At 40.6% G+C, this 17,391-nt stretch overlaps 1 long non-coding RNA gene across 1 annotated transcript; it reads right to left on the bottom strand.

Moving 5' to 3' along the window:
• Positions 1 to 123: 123 nt before the first annotated feature.
• On the bottom strand, positions 124 to 7,085 carry LOC134215511 (uncharacterized). The gene is made up of 4 exons (XR_009980198.1): positions 6,946 to 7,085; positions 6,461 to 6,852; positions 784 to 1,046; positions 124 to 722 (listed from the first exon to the last, which is right to left on the bottom strand). It is a non-coding gene; the product is annotated as an uncharacterized LOC134215511 (long non-coding RNA).
• Positions 7,086 to 17,391: the final 10,306 nt, after the last annotated feature.

Below are 17,391 nucleotides of genomic sequence, written 5' to 3'. Positions count from 1 at the left end.
TTACGCGACGTAATCGAGGCGATGTACAATAAAGCTACGTGAAATAGTGCGACGTACATGGCATTTGTTTCATTGAGTTTTCTTTCGTATTTAGTTTTCTTTCTCGGTTAATCATAATAGGTATTTTTGTTTTTAAGTTATATTATTTATTTTCTTAGTTAAACATAATTCTAATTACATTTGTTTAGATTTCATTTCAAGTTGAAGCCTAACGTAAAGACATAAAAAAATAAGTAAGACATAACTTAGTGTGGAAGTTATTTTTAAGATGTTTCAAGATATTCGGCTACTTATACTTTTAAGATGTTGCATCTTGTCAATGTAACAACTCTCCAAATTTTATATACATTAATCACCTCCATAGTTGGTTACTTAATTTTAAGATTAAAAAAACCTCCACGCGGTTCCTGAGTTGTATTATAATTCATGCATGCGCACAATACACGTGGATAGTACATTTTTTTCAGCCTTAAGAAATCGAAGTAATCTTGATTCAAACCCGGTGTCCTTCAACATGGTTCTCCTTGAGACTGCTCATTTTAGAGATTTCCTTTATAGGATTAATTCCGAAATTTGTGGCGTTGGATGATCTAGCGTTGTTGCGTTCGATGAATGTCCGGATATTCACTTGCAAAAGCCGATGCGATTGCGGATGAATTTCACGCTTGATGGCTTTTTATGTTTTAGATTAACCGGTTCGGGATTTGAGCGACGTGCGACGTCTATAAAGAAAAAAAAATGTAATGAGAACACAGAATTTGGTGTTGTTAGAGATTGGATTACCTAAGGGGAACCGGAGAAGCTGGATCGCGGTGAAGATAATTTGGATTTGTCTTCGGTGACTGAATCAAATGCCGACCTCTGCTATGATCAATTCTGCATATACCTCCGGATACTTGCTGTTCCATTCGTTCCTTACATGCTTCCCTCCGAAGGACACCGAACTGTATGTTGTCGTTTGAGTCCTTCTGTGAATTGCCATTTTTCGAACCAGAATCTTGTGGTTCGAAGAAATACTCTTCCGACGATCCAGTACTGCTGATTGTCTTGAGATAGAAAATAGAATACAAATGAATAGAAAAAGAAAAAGCAACATAAAGTAGATATAGTAGGGGGAATGACGGCTTTGGCAGGTTTTGTTCTATTATTGGCAGGGGGTTTTTTTATGACTGACTAGGCTCAAATTTGGCCTAAACATTCTTTGCATATCAAAGAATATTGTGGCCAAATTTCATAAAATTTGGTCGACAAAAACCCCCCTGCCAATGATAGAACAAAACCTGCCAAAGCCGACTTTCCCCCTAGTACCTAACTAAAATGGAAGATGGCCATGTAAAAAATCTACCACCGTCCACCATCATATACATCTTTGGAGGAACAAAAACCAATAAACATTCAGGAACATAACTCCAATGGGGCAAATCTTATATCCTGTGGGGGACTCAAGGTCGTTCTAAAAGGCGAAAGGCCGGAACGGAACAACGGGAACATTCTCGTTAGGTCACTTTCTTGAATTCCTGGTTAAACTAACTTTATCGCTTCTTTGATCGGAATTGAGTTGCAGTTTTAAGGACGTTATCCTAAATAACCTTTTTTTTATTTATTGCCAATGAATAATTCAGCAATAGAATAGGAGAGAATGATATAAAAGACATAATATATTATATATTATATAAGATACACTCCAGCTTAAGCAAATTCTTCTGGGATATCAATAGTAATACCACACTACGCTGAGAATCCGAGGGATTGTGAAGTGAATGAGGTTTGAATTCTGATGGAATTCATCGAAATAAGAAGATCTTCTAATATTTTAGAGAGGAAGCTTTGGGGATTCCGAAGAAGAACTTAAATTCCGATGGTATGTATAGAATGAAGGATACCTGTCTGAATCTCCAAAGGATTTCCGTCAGATTCCCCAAAGGATTGTCGTCAGAATCCCCAAAGGATTCCCGTCGGAATCTCCTTCAAGGAAATCCTTGGATTATTCGAGATTCCGACGGGAATCCTTTCGGGACTCCGACAGAAATCCTTTCGGAAAACCAACGCGAATCGTTTCGGGATTCCGACGGGAATACTTTCAAGATTTCGACGGAATTCTGACGGGAATCCTTTCGCGATTACGAAGTGAATCCTTTCGGGATACCGACGGGAATTCTTTCGAGATTAAAACGGGAATCCTTTCCGGACTCCGACGAAAATCCTTTCATGATTCTGACGCTGAATCGTTTTGGGGCTCCGACGGGAATCTTTTCGGGATACCGACAGAAATAATTCCGATGGGAATCCTTTGGACATCCGGAGAGCAACCCTTTGGGGATTCCAAAGCGAAACCTTTGGGGGTTGTTAGGGCGTTTTTTGTGATTCCGACGGAAATTCTTTGAAGATTTCGACTGAAATCCTTTGGGGTTTCCAACAGTACTGCGATTGTAACCCTTTGGAGATTCCAACGTAAATCCTTAGTGATTTCTGACGGGGACCTTTGTGAATTCCGTTGGAAATGCTTATAAGATTTCGTCTGGAATCCTTTGGACATTCTAATGGGAATCTTTTGAAGATTCTAACGACAATTATTGCAACAATAATTCTTTGATGGGGTTCTCAACGTGAATGCTTTGAGGTTCCGATGGAAATACTTTGAGGACTCCAACTGAAATACTTTGGGGACTCTCATGGAAATCCTTTTGGGATTTCAACGGAAATCCTTCGTAGATTCTGACGGGAATCCTTCGGAGATTACGACAGGAATCCTTCGAGAATTCCAACGGGAATCGTTCTGAGGTTGTGATGGAAATTATTGTAGGATTCCGCTGGATATTCCGTGAATTCTGATGGATTTTTTTCGTGGATTCCTATAGTGTTGCTTTGAATACTCCGACAGGAATCTTGCAAGGATTACGATGTAAATCCTTTGATTATTACTTTGGGAATCTTTTTAAAAATTTCAACGAAAAACTTTTAGGGTTTTGACACGAATCCTTTAGGGACACCGACGGGAATCCTTTGAGTATTCCGACGGAATTTGTTTGGGGATTCCGACGGAATTCGTTTGTGGATTCCAAAGTAAATACTTTGGGGATCCCAACTGGAATAGTTTGGCGATTCCGTCGAAAAATCTTCGGGGTTCCGACCGGAATCTTGTGAGAATTCCGTTGAAAATACTTTTGCGATACCGTCTGGAATCTTTGTAAGTTCCCGACGGGAATTCAAGGGGATTTCGACGGGAATTATTTGAGGTTTCCGACGGAAATGCTTTGTTGATTCTGACGAAATACCTTTGGGGATTCCGACAGAAATCATTTGGAGATTCCGACAAAAATCGTTTGGGGATTCCGACAGAAATCCTTTAGGGACTCCGAAGAGAATTCTTTGGAAATTTCGTTGAAAATGCATTTGGGACTCTGACGGGAATCCTCTGGGGATTCTGACGAGAATCCTTTGAGGATTCTAACGGAAATCTTTTTAGAGATTCAAACGTTAATCCTTTGAGGACTTAGATGGGAATCCTTTGAGGATCCAGAGGACAATCGTTTGGAGATTCAAACAGGAATTCTTTGTAGATCTCGATGGGAATCTTTTGAGAATTCCGACGATAAGCCTTTGGTGATGTTGATAGATATCCTTTGAGGATTTCGACGGGAATCATTTAGGAATTCCGTTGGCAGCACTTTGGAGATTCTGACGGGAATCCTTTAGGGATCACCACGGGCATTTTTTGGGGATTTCGAAGGCAAAAATATCCCCAGAGGGTTTTCGTCGGAATCTCCAAAGGATTCCCGTCGGAATCCCAAATGTATTTTCAACGAAATTTTCAAACAATTCCCATCGAAGTCCCCAAACGATTTCTGTCGGAATCCCCAAAGGTATTTCGTCAGAATCCACAAAGCATTTCCGTCGGAAACCTCAAATAATTCCCGTCGAAATCACAAAGGATTCCCATCGGAATCTCACAAAGATTCCAGACGGTATCGCAAAAGTATTTCCAACGGAATTCTCACAAGATTCCTGTCGGAACGCCGAACGTTTTTTGGCGGAATGGCCAAAAGATTCCAGTAGGGATCCTCAAAGTATTTACTTTGGAATCCCCAAACGAATTCCGTCAGAATCCCTCAAAGGATTCCCTTCGGTGTTCCTAAAAGATTTGTGTCAAAACCCTAAAAGTTGTTCGTTGAAATTTTTAAAAAGATTAATAATCAAAGGATTTCCATTGCAGGATCCTTGCAGGATTCCTGTCGGAGTATTCAAAGCAACAGTATAGGAATCCACGAAAAAAAATCATCGGAATTAACGGAATACCCAGCGGAATCCTACAATAATTTCCATCACAACTCCAGAACGATTCCCATTGGAATCTGCGTAGGATTCCCGTTGGAATTCTCGAAGGATTCCTGTCGCAATCTCCAAAGGATTCCCGTCAGAATCTATGAAGGATTTCCGTCGAAATCCAAAAAGGATTTCCGTGAGAGTCCCCAAAGTATTTCAGCTGGAGTCCTTAAAGTATTTCCATCGGAACCTCAAAACATTCACGTTGAGAACCCCATCAAAGAATTATTGTTGCAAGAATTGTCGTTGGAATCTTCAAAAGATTCCCATTAGAATGTTCAAAGGATTCCAGACGAAATCTTATAAGCATTTCCAACGGAATTCATAAAGGTCCCCGTTAAAAACCACTAAGGATTTACTTTGGAATCTCCAAAGAGTTCCAATCGCAGTACTGTTGGAAACCCCAAAGGATTTCAGTCGAAATCTTCAAAGAATTTCCGTCGGAATCCCAAAGAATCCCCAAAGCTCGGAATCATTTCTGTCGGTATCCCGAAAGTATTTCCGTCGGAGTCCCGAAACGATTCGCGTCAGAACCCCGAAAGGATTATCGACGGAGCACGGAAAGGATTCCCGTTGTAATCGCGAAAGGATTCCCGTCGGCATTCCGAAAGGATTCCCATCAGAATTCCGTCGAAATCTCGAAAGGATTTCCGTCGGAATCCCAAAACGATACGCGTTGGTCTTCCGAAAGGATTCCTGTCGGAATCCCGTCGGAATCTTAAGGTGACTCGGGAAGGCACTACACACCGTTGTATTTTTCCTATCTTTTGTCTCTTTCTAGCATTGCTGCAATGCCACCTCGTAATTTTGGAGCGGCGTATTCCGGTTTTCAGTTGTCTAATGTAACTGTAAATGTATCCCGAATGGATTCCCGTCGGAATCCCGAAAGGCTTCCCGTCGGAAACCCGAAAGGCTTCCCGTCGGAATCCCGAAAGGCTTCCCGTCGGAATCCCGAAAGGCTTCCCGTCGGAATCCCGAAAGGATTCCCGTCGGAAACCCGGAAGGATTCCCGTCGGAAACCCGAAAGGATTCCCGTCGGAATCCCGAAAGGATTCCCGTCGGAATCCCGAAAGGATTCCCGTCGGAATCCCGAAAGGATTCCGTCGGAATCGAAAGGATTCCCGTCGGAATCGAAAGGATTCCGTCGGAATCTGAAAGAGTTCCCGTCGAAAACTCGAAAGGATTCCCGTCGGAATCCCGAAAGGATTCCCGTCGGAATCCCGAAAGGATTCCCGTTGGAATCCCGAAAGGATTCCCGTCGGAATCCCGAAAGGATTCCCGTCGGAATCCCGAAAGGATTCCCGTCGGAATCCCGAAAGGATTCCCGTCGGAATCCAGAAAAGATTTCCGTTGGAATCCCGAAAGGATTCTCGTCGGAATCCCGTAAGGATTTTTGTCGAAATCCCGAGAGGATTCTCGTCAGAATCCCGAAAGGATTCTCGTCTGAATCCCGAAAGGATTCCCGGTGAAATCCCGAAAGGATTCCTGTCGGAATACCGAAAGAATTCCCGTCGGAATCCCGAAAGGATTCCCGTCGGAATCCCGAAAGGATTCCCGTCGGAATCCCGAGAGGATTCCCGTCGGAATCCCGAAAAGATTCCCGTCGGAATCCCGAAAGGATTCCCGTCGGAATCCCGAAAGGATTCCCGTCGGAATCCCGAAAGGATTCCCGTCGGAATCCCGAAAGGATTCCCGTCGTATCGGAATCCCGAAAGGATTCTCGTTACCATTGTGAAAGAATTCCCGTCGGTGTCCCGAAAGGGTTCTTGTCGTTATCGCGAAAGGATCCCCGTTGGAATCCCGAAAGGATTCCGTTCGTAGTCACGAAAGGATTTCCGTCGAAGTCCCGAAAGGATTCCCGTCGGAAACCCGCAAGGATTCCCCTCGGAACCTTGAAAGGATTCCCGTCGTTATCGCGAAAGGTTTGCCGTCAGTATACCGAAAGGTTTCCCATCGGTATTCCAAAATTATTGCCATTGGAATCATGCAAGAATTCCCGTCAGAATCTCGAAAGGATTACCTGAAGGAGTTCCGAAACAATTTCCGTCTGAGTTTCGAAAGGATTCTCGTCGAAGTCTTAGGCAAATTATTATAAACCGATTCTCTTCATTTTAATCTTACGGTCTATTTCACTCACCTTGCCTTATATCCTAGCATTTTCTAGAAGCAGTTCACTGAAGCCGATTCCTCCTCCGGATGCCTCAAATAAACTGCCAAAAGATGAATACTACCAACGGGTTCGCGATAGCCGACGGAACTTCAAAAATTATATTTTGGAATCCACTATATATAGTCGTGGTTAGTTAGCACGAATATCGGGTATGCACCAGAATGTTCGGAGCGCACCGGCATGCCGGCCGCGGCATGACGAAGGATGAAAGTTTTAGCAGGGCTAATCGATGCGATGGATTGAGTACATTATTGGTGATAATCGCTTATGGTTTCCAGTCAGTATCCTTGGTATATTACTTGTGTGGTCCAGATTCCACAACTCAAGCATCCGATAGAAGAAAACAATCGCTGATCCGGCTGGAAGCAAAAGAAAACAAAATTAATATTCCATCTCCTACGAAATGTTGTATTTCAGGTACAAAACTTTGCAATTTATTATAAGATACTTACCCTTCGTAGGAATGGTTATATTTATATTTATACCTTTTAATATTTTGAAATTTAATAATTTAATCAAAAATTCACAAAAATAGGCTCGACAATCGTATACGAAACATGACAGCGAAAAAACAAACATGGCCGCGATCGACCGATTCTGGGCAGTGTTGCCGATATTTAATATTGCATTTTAATTGAATGTGAAATAGCATTCAAACTGTGTAATTTCACACATTTGTTCATGATTGACTGGTTGCATCTATTTCGATGTAATATTCACTATTTTATTGCTTGAATATTACACCGAAGCAACGCACTAGGATATGGTAAATCTGAATCTGTGTAATTTTGAAGCGACGTAAGATAACATAAAAATATAAACAAATATGCATTTGAAATTCGCTTTTACATCGGATTTTGAGTACGTTCATTTGATTACATCGATGAATATTACTATCTTTTTTGCTGTGTAGATATTTTCAATCCGCTTACACCATCAAGTCTAGTGCAATCCACATCAACACGAAGTTCTTCACACTCTCAGATCAAATGTCAATGTTTATGACAGAATCCATTACTGATACACTACATTATGATATGCATATCCATGAATATTCATAACAAATACACGTTCGACTCGTGTGTTTCAAAATGTGGACATTTCATTCCATGTTACACCATCAAGTATGGTGTATTTCACATAACTGAGATGTTCTTCGCAAACACAATTCAAAACATCAATGTAAATAGAAAATTCCATACTTGATACACCACGATGTCATATGTTTATCTAAAACATGTTATGAATCCATTCAAACGAATTTCAGTATGCATTTAGACGAACAATGTGTCATTATTTCAATAAAATCGCACATGTTCAAGTATGTTTCGAAAGAGTTGCAATTAGCAGCTGTAGTGAACTAACTTTACATTAAATTTCACTTATATAAAGAAGAAAAATACCATGTTTGATTATTTATTATGAACAATTTATTCGTGTTTCTATATAAATGTTAAATCACAAATGTAAAACGATAGTGGAAGGAAGGGGCAATTTATTATTCAGTAACCCGAGCAGTGACCAGGAGGGCAGAAGGCACTGAAAGCTTCCGTAAGATGTGGATGAGGCAAATAAATAAATAAAATAAAGCAAAACTGCTAATTCAGGTAAACACAAGTACAATATTTGATTTAATTAATTTAAACAATATATTTATGAATGCCTACAAATCTACAAAGATTTTCTCAAAATCTACTTTATTTAACTTCCATATAGTTGAAAATCGTTTGGCATTGTAAGTGAACGAGAGAAAAAAGTCCACTTTTTGGGTTTCCAAATAATTTATTTCAATTGGTACATCCGGAATGCGATTTTTTTTGGGTTTGAAATTAATACTAATACAAAAGAAAACTTAATGAATTTAATATATAAGTAAAAATGTTTCTCTACAGTTCTAAAATTTTATTATTTCTAAATTAATTTTCTTTTTCTGGACTAACTGGCTGACCTGCTGTGACTCCCTCATTCACGTTTAGTTGATTCGAAGAATACTAACTTGGTACTTTTTTATGTATTGCATGTTCCCTTCCTGCTTCTGCGGGGTTTCAATAAAGAGGATGACGTGATATTTACTGATATACGCCGAAGATGAATCCTCAATACCAGCTTCTTCTGACTACCCTTTACGATGTACGTATACTTCGTGACGGTTTCCCGCTGGTAGGCATCAGCACCGAAGCGATCACGTTCATCGACACCAATTCTTTTAAATGGAATTTGAACTTTGGAAATCTGATTCATCGATTGCAGATGTCAGAAGATTAAAGCACTTACCTGCTCGTGAACAAACTCTTCGACCGCAGCTAGTAATGGTGTTTTATGGAATTCAGTTTTAAATATAATAAATACAATCTCCCGCTTCGGCTGCAATTTTTATCAACTTGATCTCATTTTATTTTATAGGTCCGGAATGCGATTTCCGTCAGAGGTTCGAAAACCAACGAAAGATGCTTTCCTATACTTCAACTGTTGATTCGTTGAAGTTATAGCAAAAATATGTTTCTGGAAATGGAATTCGATCCGATGACGGAAATCGGACTCCGGACGATTATGCAATTATCATCATTATTTGAATATGGGAGAAACACAAAATTCACTCGTTATTACAAATGAAATTCAACACGATTATACTTCGATGTCATATATTAAACAAGTGAAAATGTCAAGTCAAGCAACCGAATTCTATTTGCTTTACACGTTAATACCTTGTGGTTTGTTTATAAACAAATGATGAGTTTCGGGTGAGCGATGTCATTTGTTTTACACGTGAAATTGATTTGCTTTGACAACATGCGCAAATTCATGTGTAAAACACACGGCCCTCTCGTGTATTTTTTTTATAGTGCACGGCAAAATCAAATGGGATTGTTTGCAACCACGAACCTGCGTTTGTGTTGGTGAGAAATGTCGGCGAGACCCTAATAGAGCTGTTCAAATATAGGCCTTTTCATGTGACACTGCCGAGACTGCACTTGTTTACAACCGCTGAACAGACCTGCAAGTCCGAAGCTGTCACTTTCATAGAGGAACTGTCAATTGGGTTGTTTAGGGGTATACATGTTTTTACTATAGATAGTAGAATCTATAGATGAGCGAAAGCATGGCTGAGTTGATTTTTTTGCCCGTGCACACGCGCATATGACGTCACAGCCCTTAACGTTTCCATTGAAATCGTGACGTCATGCTCGTTTGGAGACACGTTTGATAGTTCGTTTGGAGACAGAGGATTTATCTTCGCTCATCTATATATTCCACTATCTATAGTTTTTACATATTCTGAATCTGCATAAAAAACTAAGCCTAACCCCAATTGGGTTGTTTAGGGGTATATATGTTTTTACATATTCTGAATCTGCATAAAAAACTAAGCCTAACCCCAATTTTTCAGAATTTTTGGAGACCCGGAACTTTTAATTTGCATTTTAAATTTATATGGGACTAAAAATTTGTTCTTATGCTGCATGGGCCAAATGTCATTCTATGAATGTTAGTGTCATTCTATCGATTGAAATGGCTTTTTGTTTGCTATACAAAAATGTAAATAAAAGGTTTACAAAAAAAATAAAAATATGTTGGAGATCAGAAAAGCATGCTCTTTATGTTAAACTATAAAAAATCCCATATTTTTCTCTGCTAAACAACCCAATTGACAGTTCTTCTATGAAAGTGACAGCTTCGGACTTGCAGGCCTGTTCAGCGGTTGTAAACAAGTGCAGCCCCGGCAGTGTCACATGAAAAGGCCTATAGTGTGCGTGCGCCAAACGTCACTCATATCAATAAGTCAAAACAGGTGAAAACAAGCGTTGGCAAGGTTGCCGGTATTTTATGTCCTGGATCATTCAAACGTCAAAAGTGTGCCGAGTGTGCCACACCAAGGGCCACACATGTGAATCAAATCCAGCAAATGTGTGCTTGGAACATTGTGCTCAGCGTCCCACCCCTTGTATGTGATTCACTATTTGGATCTGAAGCTGCCGCTGATAAATGTTCCGCTTCATGTCGCTGCTATCAGGCTACCAAAATTATTCCGGTCTGGTATTACATGCAGCCCTTCTTCCGGTCACTTGTATTTTAATTGTTGGGTAACATTATTTAGCTACTAAGTAAACGACAACATAATTTAAAATAGCTAATGACATTTTATACATGATTTCATCAAATCAATAAAATAATTTCCGTGATACGACTTTTTATTGCACGATATAGCAACATTACATTCCATATAAACAATATTTTCAATATCCAAAACAAAAAAGGTTCACCCATATCTGAGTCAATTTCACCTACACTCAGAAATTTAAAAAATCATTTATAGTATGAAATATAATCTGATTTACATTAAATGAGATTTATTCATACCGTAGTATAAAGTGTATACTATCATAGCATACACAGCAAAAAAAGTTGTTGAATATTACATCGAAATCGCTGCAACCCATCGAATCCATCGATTGCTGAATATTACACTGTGCGACGTACTCGAGAGCTTGCTGTGTAATGGACAGTAGCGATGTAATTTATTAGATGTAATCAATAAAATTATGTAATCCAAACGATGTAAATGAATCAGATGTAAAACCGGTCAGAATGTTAATTTCGGTAAGGCGGAAATTTCGGGTTTTGAAATGTTTTTATTGAATTTGCATCTAAATAACATTTTATTGCTCTCATTTTGTATATTCTATTACAGCAATTTGTATAAAGAAAATTATTTTATGGTCAGAAATCGGGGTTTTTCTACTGCGGAAGCGGTGTAGTGAAATTGAACAAATTAATAAATAATTGATTTCACTGTGGATGAGCATTATTCACACCGAGGGTGATTGTTCGTCGAATGGAAGCCCTCACCAAGATGCCCTCATTGTCCTGATCGGTCCATCCGCAGCTCTTGTAATGGTCATAGCATACCTAGCGAGGGAAAGCGAGTCATCCTGGACATAAACTTCCGAGCCAGTGATATGGCATGGCGAGAAATGAGCGGCATCTCATTCGAAATTCCCAGGATAGCGGCGAGGAAAAGTGTTTTTGGACGACGTCATACGCTGGAAATAGAAATACGCAATGATTAGGAATGATTGAATTCCAGAAGGCTCCCCGTCGGAAATTCAAAAGTATTCCACTAGGATTTTTTTTGGGTTTCCGGAGGGAATCCTTTTGGGGGTTTCAAAGAGAATCCTATCTAGATTCCAAAACGATTACTTTTGCGATTCGAACGGGAATCCTTTTGAGATCTTTTAGGATCTTGACGTGTATTCCTTGGGGACTCAAACGGGAATCCATTTGAGACTCCGAAGGGAACCCCTTTGAGATTTCGATAGGAATCCTTCTACCGACGGAAATCCTTCTAGCATTCCGACAGGAATGCTTTTAACCTTCCGGGGCACGCAACGTTGTAAACTACTACACCTTTCGAAAAAGCCCGCTTGTCGTTAATTAGGGGAGTTAATTAGAGGAATAAAGATCCAGTACCACGTGAGTCCCGGAAGGTTAACATTCCGACTGAATTGCTTTTGAGTTTTCGGCTGGAATCCTTCTAAGGTGCAGAAAAGATTCCGATGGTAATCTCTTTGAGAATTCTTCTGCGGTTGCTAAAGAAATATCCTTTTTAACCTTCCTAGTGCATTCAAAAGAAGTGACACATTATGCATAGCGGGTTCAAAATGACCCCAATATCAAGTCGCTCCCAAAAGTTCATTTTCGAATCAACTTTTAATCTTTTTGAGCCAAATTAAAGCTATGGATGTCGTTACGGACTGATTTTTGCTATTTGGCCATTTTAATTCTCAGGAATCGGCTTTGAAGAAACATAGATTCTTAGGATAATTTTTGGCGTGATTCCTTGCCTTTCGAAGGGTAATTTTGGAAATGGTCATTTTTCATCAATTTTTGTGGCAATAATCACAATAGAATGTAACTACTGTCTATTTCCATGGGTCATCATAATTCCTGGTTATTCCACGGTCCAGTGTCCCTCCGGGAGTTCCGGAGCGTTCGTAAAAGTGGTCAGTTCATGAAACTCATCCAAGATAAAGCATTTTATTTTCAAATTTTTCTGTTCTCGTACTCTGAGCAAGACACAAATGTCTTCTCTATTCAGCTCGGACCCTAGTTCCACGTGGCCAACCACTCCACGGAGGGTCCAAAAATCATCCTCTACCTGATCGATCCACCTTGCTTGCTGCGCACCTCGTCTTCTTGTGCCCGTCGGATCGTTGTCTAAACCCATTTTCACCAGATTACTGTCCGACATTCTGGATACGTGCCCGGCCCACCGCAATCGTCCGATTTGGGTCTTTCTGGAATTCTGGAAAGAGCCATGATATGCGATACCTTCGGCTATCCTGGGGAAATTGCTTCAAGCAGGAATTGCTGGAGGCATTATTTCGGTATTATGGAGGATTCGTTCGGGAATTTTAGAAAGATTTCTTCAGGAATTCTGAAGGGATTTATTTTGTTTCTGGAGCAATTCCTTAGGAAATTCTAGATGAAATTCATCGAGAATTCAGGAGGGATTCATTAGGGAATTATAGAGGATTCCTTCTGGAGATTTTTCTTTAGGGAATTCGGGAAAGATTCCTTTGGAGATTCTGGAGTGGTTTCATCAGCAATTCTGAAGGATTTTGGAGGATTCCTTCGGGAGTTCTGGAGGTTTTTGGGAATACTCAAGGAATTTATTCGGGTATTCTGGAAGGAATTATTCTGGAATTCAGGAGCGATTTTTTTGGGGAAATCTGAAGAAAATTCAGGAGGGATTCATTCTGGAATACACGAGAAAATTTTTCGATTCCTTTGTGCTTTCTGAAGGTTTTATCGGGAATTCTCAAGCGATTCCTTCGGTAATTTTGATCGATTTCGATTCATTCTGGAGTTCTGTAAGAAAACTGTCCAGAATTCTCGAGGGAAATTAGGAGGATTCGTTAGGGAATCATGGAGGATTCCTTAGGGAACTCTAGAGGAGAATTCTTCGAATTCAGGATTTTTTTCAAGAATTCCTTTTGGAATTCTCTATGGATTCCTTCGGGTACTTTGGAGGGACTCCTTCGAGAATCCACGGGGATTTCTTCAGGAATTATGAAGGGATTTTTTTTCAAGAATTCTGGGTTTCTGCGGAAATCATGGAGGGATTCCTTCGGGAATTTTGGAGTTTTTTCGAGAAGGAATTTTCAAGGATTGCTTCTGGAGTTCCGGAGGGATTCCTTCGAGAATCCACACAGGATTTTTTTTGGGAATCCTGAAGGTATTTTCCCAGAATTCTGGAGGGAATTCAGGAGGGATTCATTCGGGAATTATGGAGGGATTTATTAAAGAATTATGGAGGAATTTCTTTGAAAATTCTGGATTTTTTAGGCAATTCTCAAAGGATTCCTTCGGTAATTCTGGAGCAATTTCTTCTGAAATTCTCAAGAAATTGCTTTGGGAATTCTGGAAAAATTGCTTCGGAAACCCACGAGAAAAATTTTCTAGAATCGTGGAGGGATTCCTTCCGGAATTCTGGAGTGATTCATTTTGGAGTTCTGGAAGAACAATTTCGAGAATTCTCGAGGGAAATTATGAGGGATTCACTCAGGAATCATGGAGGGATTCCTTAGGGAACTCTAGAGAATTCTTCGGGAATTCTGGAGGATTTTTTTTCAAGAATTCTTTTGGTAATTCTGTAGGGATTTCTTCGAGAATTTTGGAGAGACTCCTTCGAGAATCCACGGGGAATTATTTTTCAGAAATTATGAAGGGATTTTTTTTCAAGAATTCTGGAAGGTTTCCTTTGGAAATCATGGACGGTTATCTTCGGCAACTCTGGATGGATTCCTTCGATAGATAGAAGGTGTCATGTGTCTTATCTACAAAAAGGGCGATGAGCTGAATTGTAGCAACTACCGCGCAATCACATTGCTGAACGTCGAACGGTCTTGGGGCCGCACTACCAGGCGGGATTTATGGGTGAACGCTCTACCACACACCAGGTGTTCGCCGTACGTCAGATATTGCGGAAATGCCGCGAATAAAACGCGCCCAAACATCATCTATTTATCGACTTCAAAGCCACATATGATACAATTGATCTGGACCAGTTATGGCAACTAATGCACGAAAGCGGATAAACTGATACGGTTGATCAAGGCGACAATGGATCGGGTGATGTGCGTAGTTCGAGTTTCAGTAGCATTCTCGAGTCCCTTCGAAACGCGCAGAGGGTTACGGCAAGGTGATGGTCTTTCGTGTCTGCTATTCGACATCGCTTTGGATGGAGTAATACGAAGGGCAGGGATTGACACGAGTAGTACGATTTTCACGAAGTCCGTCCAGTTATTTGGTTTCGCCGACGACATTGATATTGTGAAAAGCGAAGCTAAACGGGTTGGACTAGTTATGTATCAACACGTCGCAGACGAAGTACATGATAGGAAGAGGCTCAAGAGAGCGCAACACAAGCCATCCACCACGAGTTTGTATTGGTGATGACGAAATCGAGGTGGTTGAAGAATTCGTGTACTTATGCTCACTGGTGACCTCCGATAACGATACCAGCAGGGAAATTCGGAGACGCATCATGGCAGGAAATCGTACGTACTTTGGACTCCGCAAAACGCTCCGATCGGATAGAGTTCGCCGCCGTACCAAAATGACTACATATCTACAAAACGCTCATTAGACCGGGAGTTCTCTCGCAACTCGTGGCTCATGCGCCTCCTCTACATACCGTCCGCCATCTGCCACAGATGGTACGTAGCACTTTCTTATCGGAAACTCCAAGTGCGTGTTAGTTCTCCACGAGCATCGTCCAGGTCTCGTGTTCGTAAAGGACTACCGGTCTAATGAGCGTTTTGTAGATAGTCAGTTTGTGTTTGGTACGGCGGATTTACGGAATTGCTAAGTTGAAAAGCAGGCCAAGTTCCAGTTGGAATGTAGAGCCATTGAAGAAGAAGAAGGCCACAAATTCATTTGAATCAAGCTTTTTGACCGATCTTCCATTATGATTACATTCCAGAAGGCGTCTGATACCAACCAAAAAGACGAAAAACTAGTTTTGGCGCTAAAATAGAAATTTCCCCTTCTACAGGTTCTCCGGGGACAATCCGTAGGTCCCGGAAGTAATCAAAATCGTGAAAGGCCCATTTTATTTTCATGCCGCGCTTCCCGATAAAAACCATGAAAAACGAACCATCGAATGACTAGTTTCGGTGCTAAAACTAAAATGATCCCTTCTACAGGTTCCCGGGGGGCACCTCAGCGAGTCCAGAACCGTTTTTTGGTTGATTTTTCATTCTTGACGTATCACAAGAAATCTGGAATGTAATCATAATGGAAGATCGGTCCAAAAGCTTGATTCAAATGAACTTGTGGTGTGGTCCCCAGGGTAGAAATATTTCACAGTCAATGCAGTGAAAAACATGGATCTCAGTAAAATCTGCTGTCGCCTTCATCGCCGCCGTGGTGAGTACGACTGGGTGCAGCCGAAAAATCATTTCCAACACCGACTATTCAATTTCGCCTTCAGCCACTCACAATTCGCTCTGACAGGCTTCTCAGTTCGCGCCTTACCGTATGACGGTGAGTGGCCCATTTAAACGCGTGGTGAATTTGTTCAAGTTTGTGGGTGAATGTGTACATTTTGCTGTGGTAAATTTCATCTTCGCGGCGCTGTGGGTGATGTGAGTTCTGTTGTTTACTTTTCTGTCTCTCCGGGAATGTGAGGTTGATTTCAAAGCAGGAAGAAAATAAAAAAATGATTTAAAAAAACATCACCTTCATCCAGTGCTGCCGAATATTTACAACCCACTGGTCCCTTTTAAAACTATCGAACGGCACCGATTCTAAACAAATGGCCATATCTCACTTGATTCTGTTCTGGTTTCGAATTTCAACATATGGGTCAGTGTTGTCATTCTCCTCTGTGTAGTAAAGAGCGAGTGCCAGATTACTCTCAACACTCTTCTACAATTGAGAGCATGGCACTCGTCATTGATTATCACTACACTCTTTTCCCGCGCGCAGCGATAAACTAAGCTGCGCTCACAATTTAAAGCATTCCACACTGTCCCAAACTGTAGCGTGAACAAAGAGCACTGGGATGCGCTGTAGTGATTGAGTGTCAACTAATTCAGTGAACTATACCAGTGCGCACTGAAGATTCCGCACTGCAGTGCGAACTGAAGTGAGTGAAACAGTTGGTCGGGGTTCAGCCAAATCGCACCTAGCGCCAATGATAAATTACCGATTTTTCTACTCAAACCTTCATTTAGTAGATTTAATTGATCACAAATCGTATCGGATATCCCTCAACCCCATAACTGAGGATAACCTTCTGCAAATGGTGCGGTTTGGCTGAACCCCGACCAGTTGATTGCTGAGAACGTTGGGATGGACGGCGCAGCGGCATGACTGCGGATGTTGTTTTTTCTTTTTTTTCTTCTTGCTTCGTATTTCTTCGCACAAGGCAATTATTTGCATGCTGCATTGATGTTAGGTCTAGCGCAGTTTTCCCCAGCATTTTTACTACCAAGGGCCGAACAGCGATTTTGAACTGTTAAAGCGTGTTTTACATAGAAATTTTAAGTTTAATCAAAATGAATTTTATACCTATTACACAATGAATCAAATTCGTTGCCCTGGGTTTTCTTCAAATAATATGTTTGTAAGAACATTCTTACAGTTGGTTTTATAGCCAACTGATTTTAAGTTCATACTAACAGATACTTTTGCGGCAGCGGACATGAGACGAAAAATATTTTTTCGCAACAACACCTCTTCAGCATACTTTGCAGAACATATTTTAAGCTATTTTCCAAATGAGCATATGTCGTCTGATCTTAGGATTTTGAACTTTTGTTGAAAGATTATTATTCATTACAAAACAGTAACGATTCCTCAACTTTAATTTATCGTTTCAAAGAATTCAA

This window comes from Armigeres subalbatus, chromosome 2, assembly GCF_024139115.2.
Source record: "Armigeres subalbatus isolate Guangzhou_Male chromosome 2, GZ_Asu_2, whole genome shotgun sequence".
NCBI classification, from domain to species: domain Eukaryota; kingdom Metazoa; phylum Arthropoda; class Insecta; order Diptera; family Culicidae; genus Armigeres; species Armigeres subalbatus.
The sequence above is the reverse complement of the archived record's forward strand: the minus strand, read 5'-3'. Positions and strand labels throughout refer to the sequence as shown.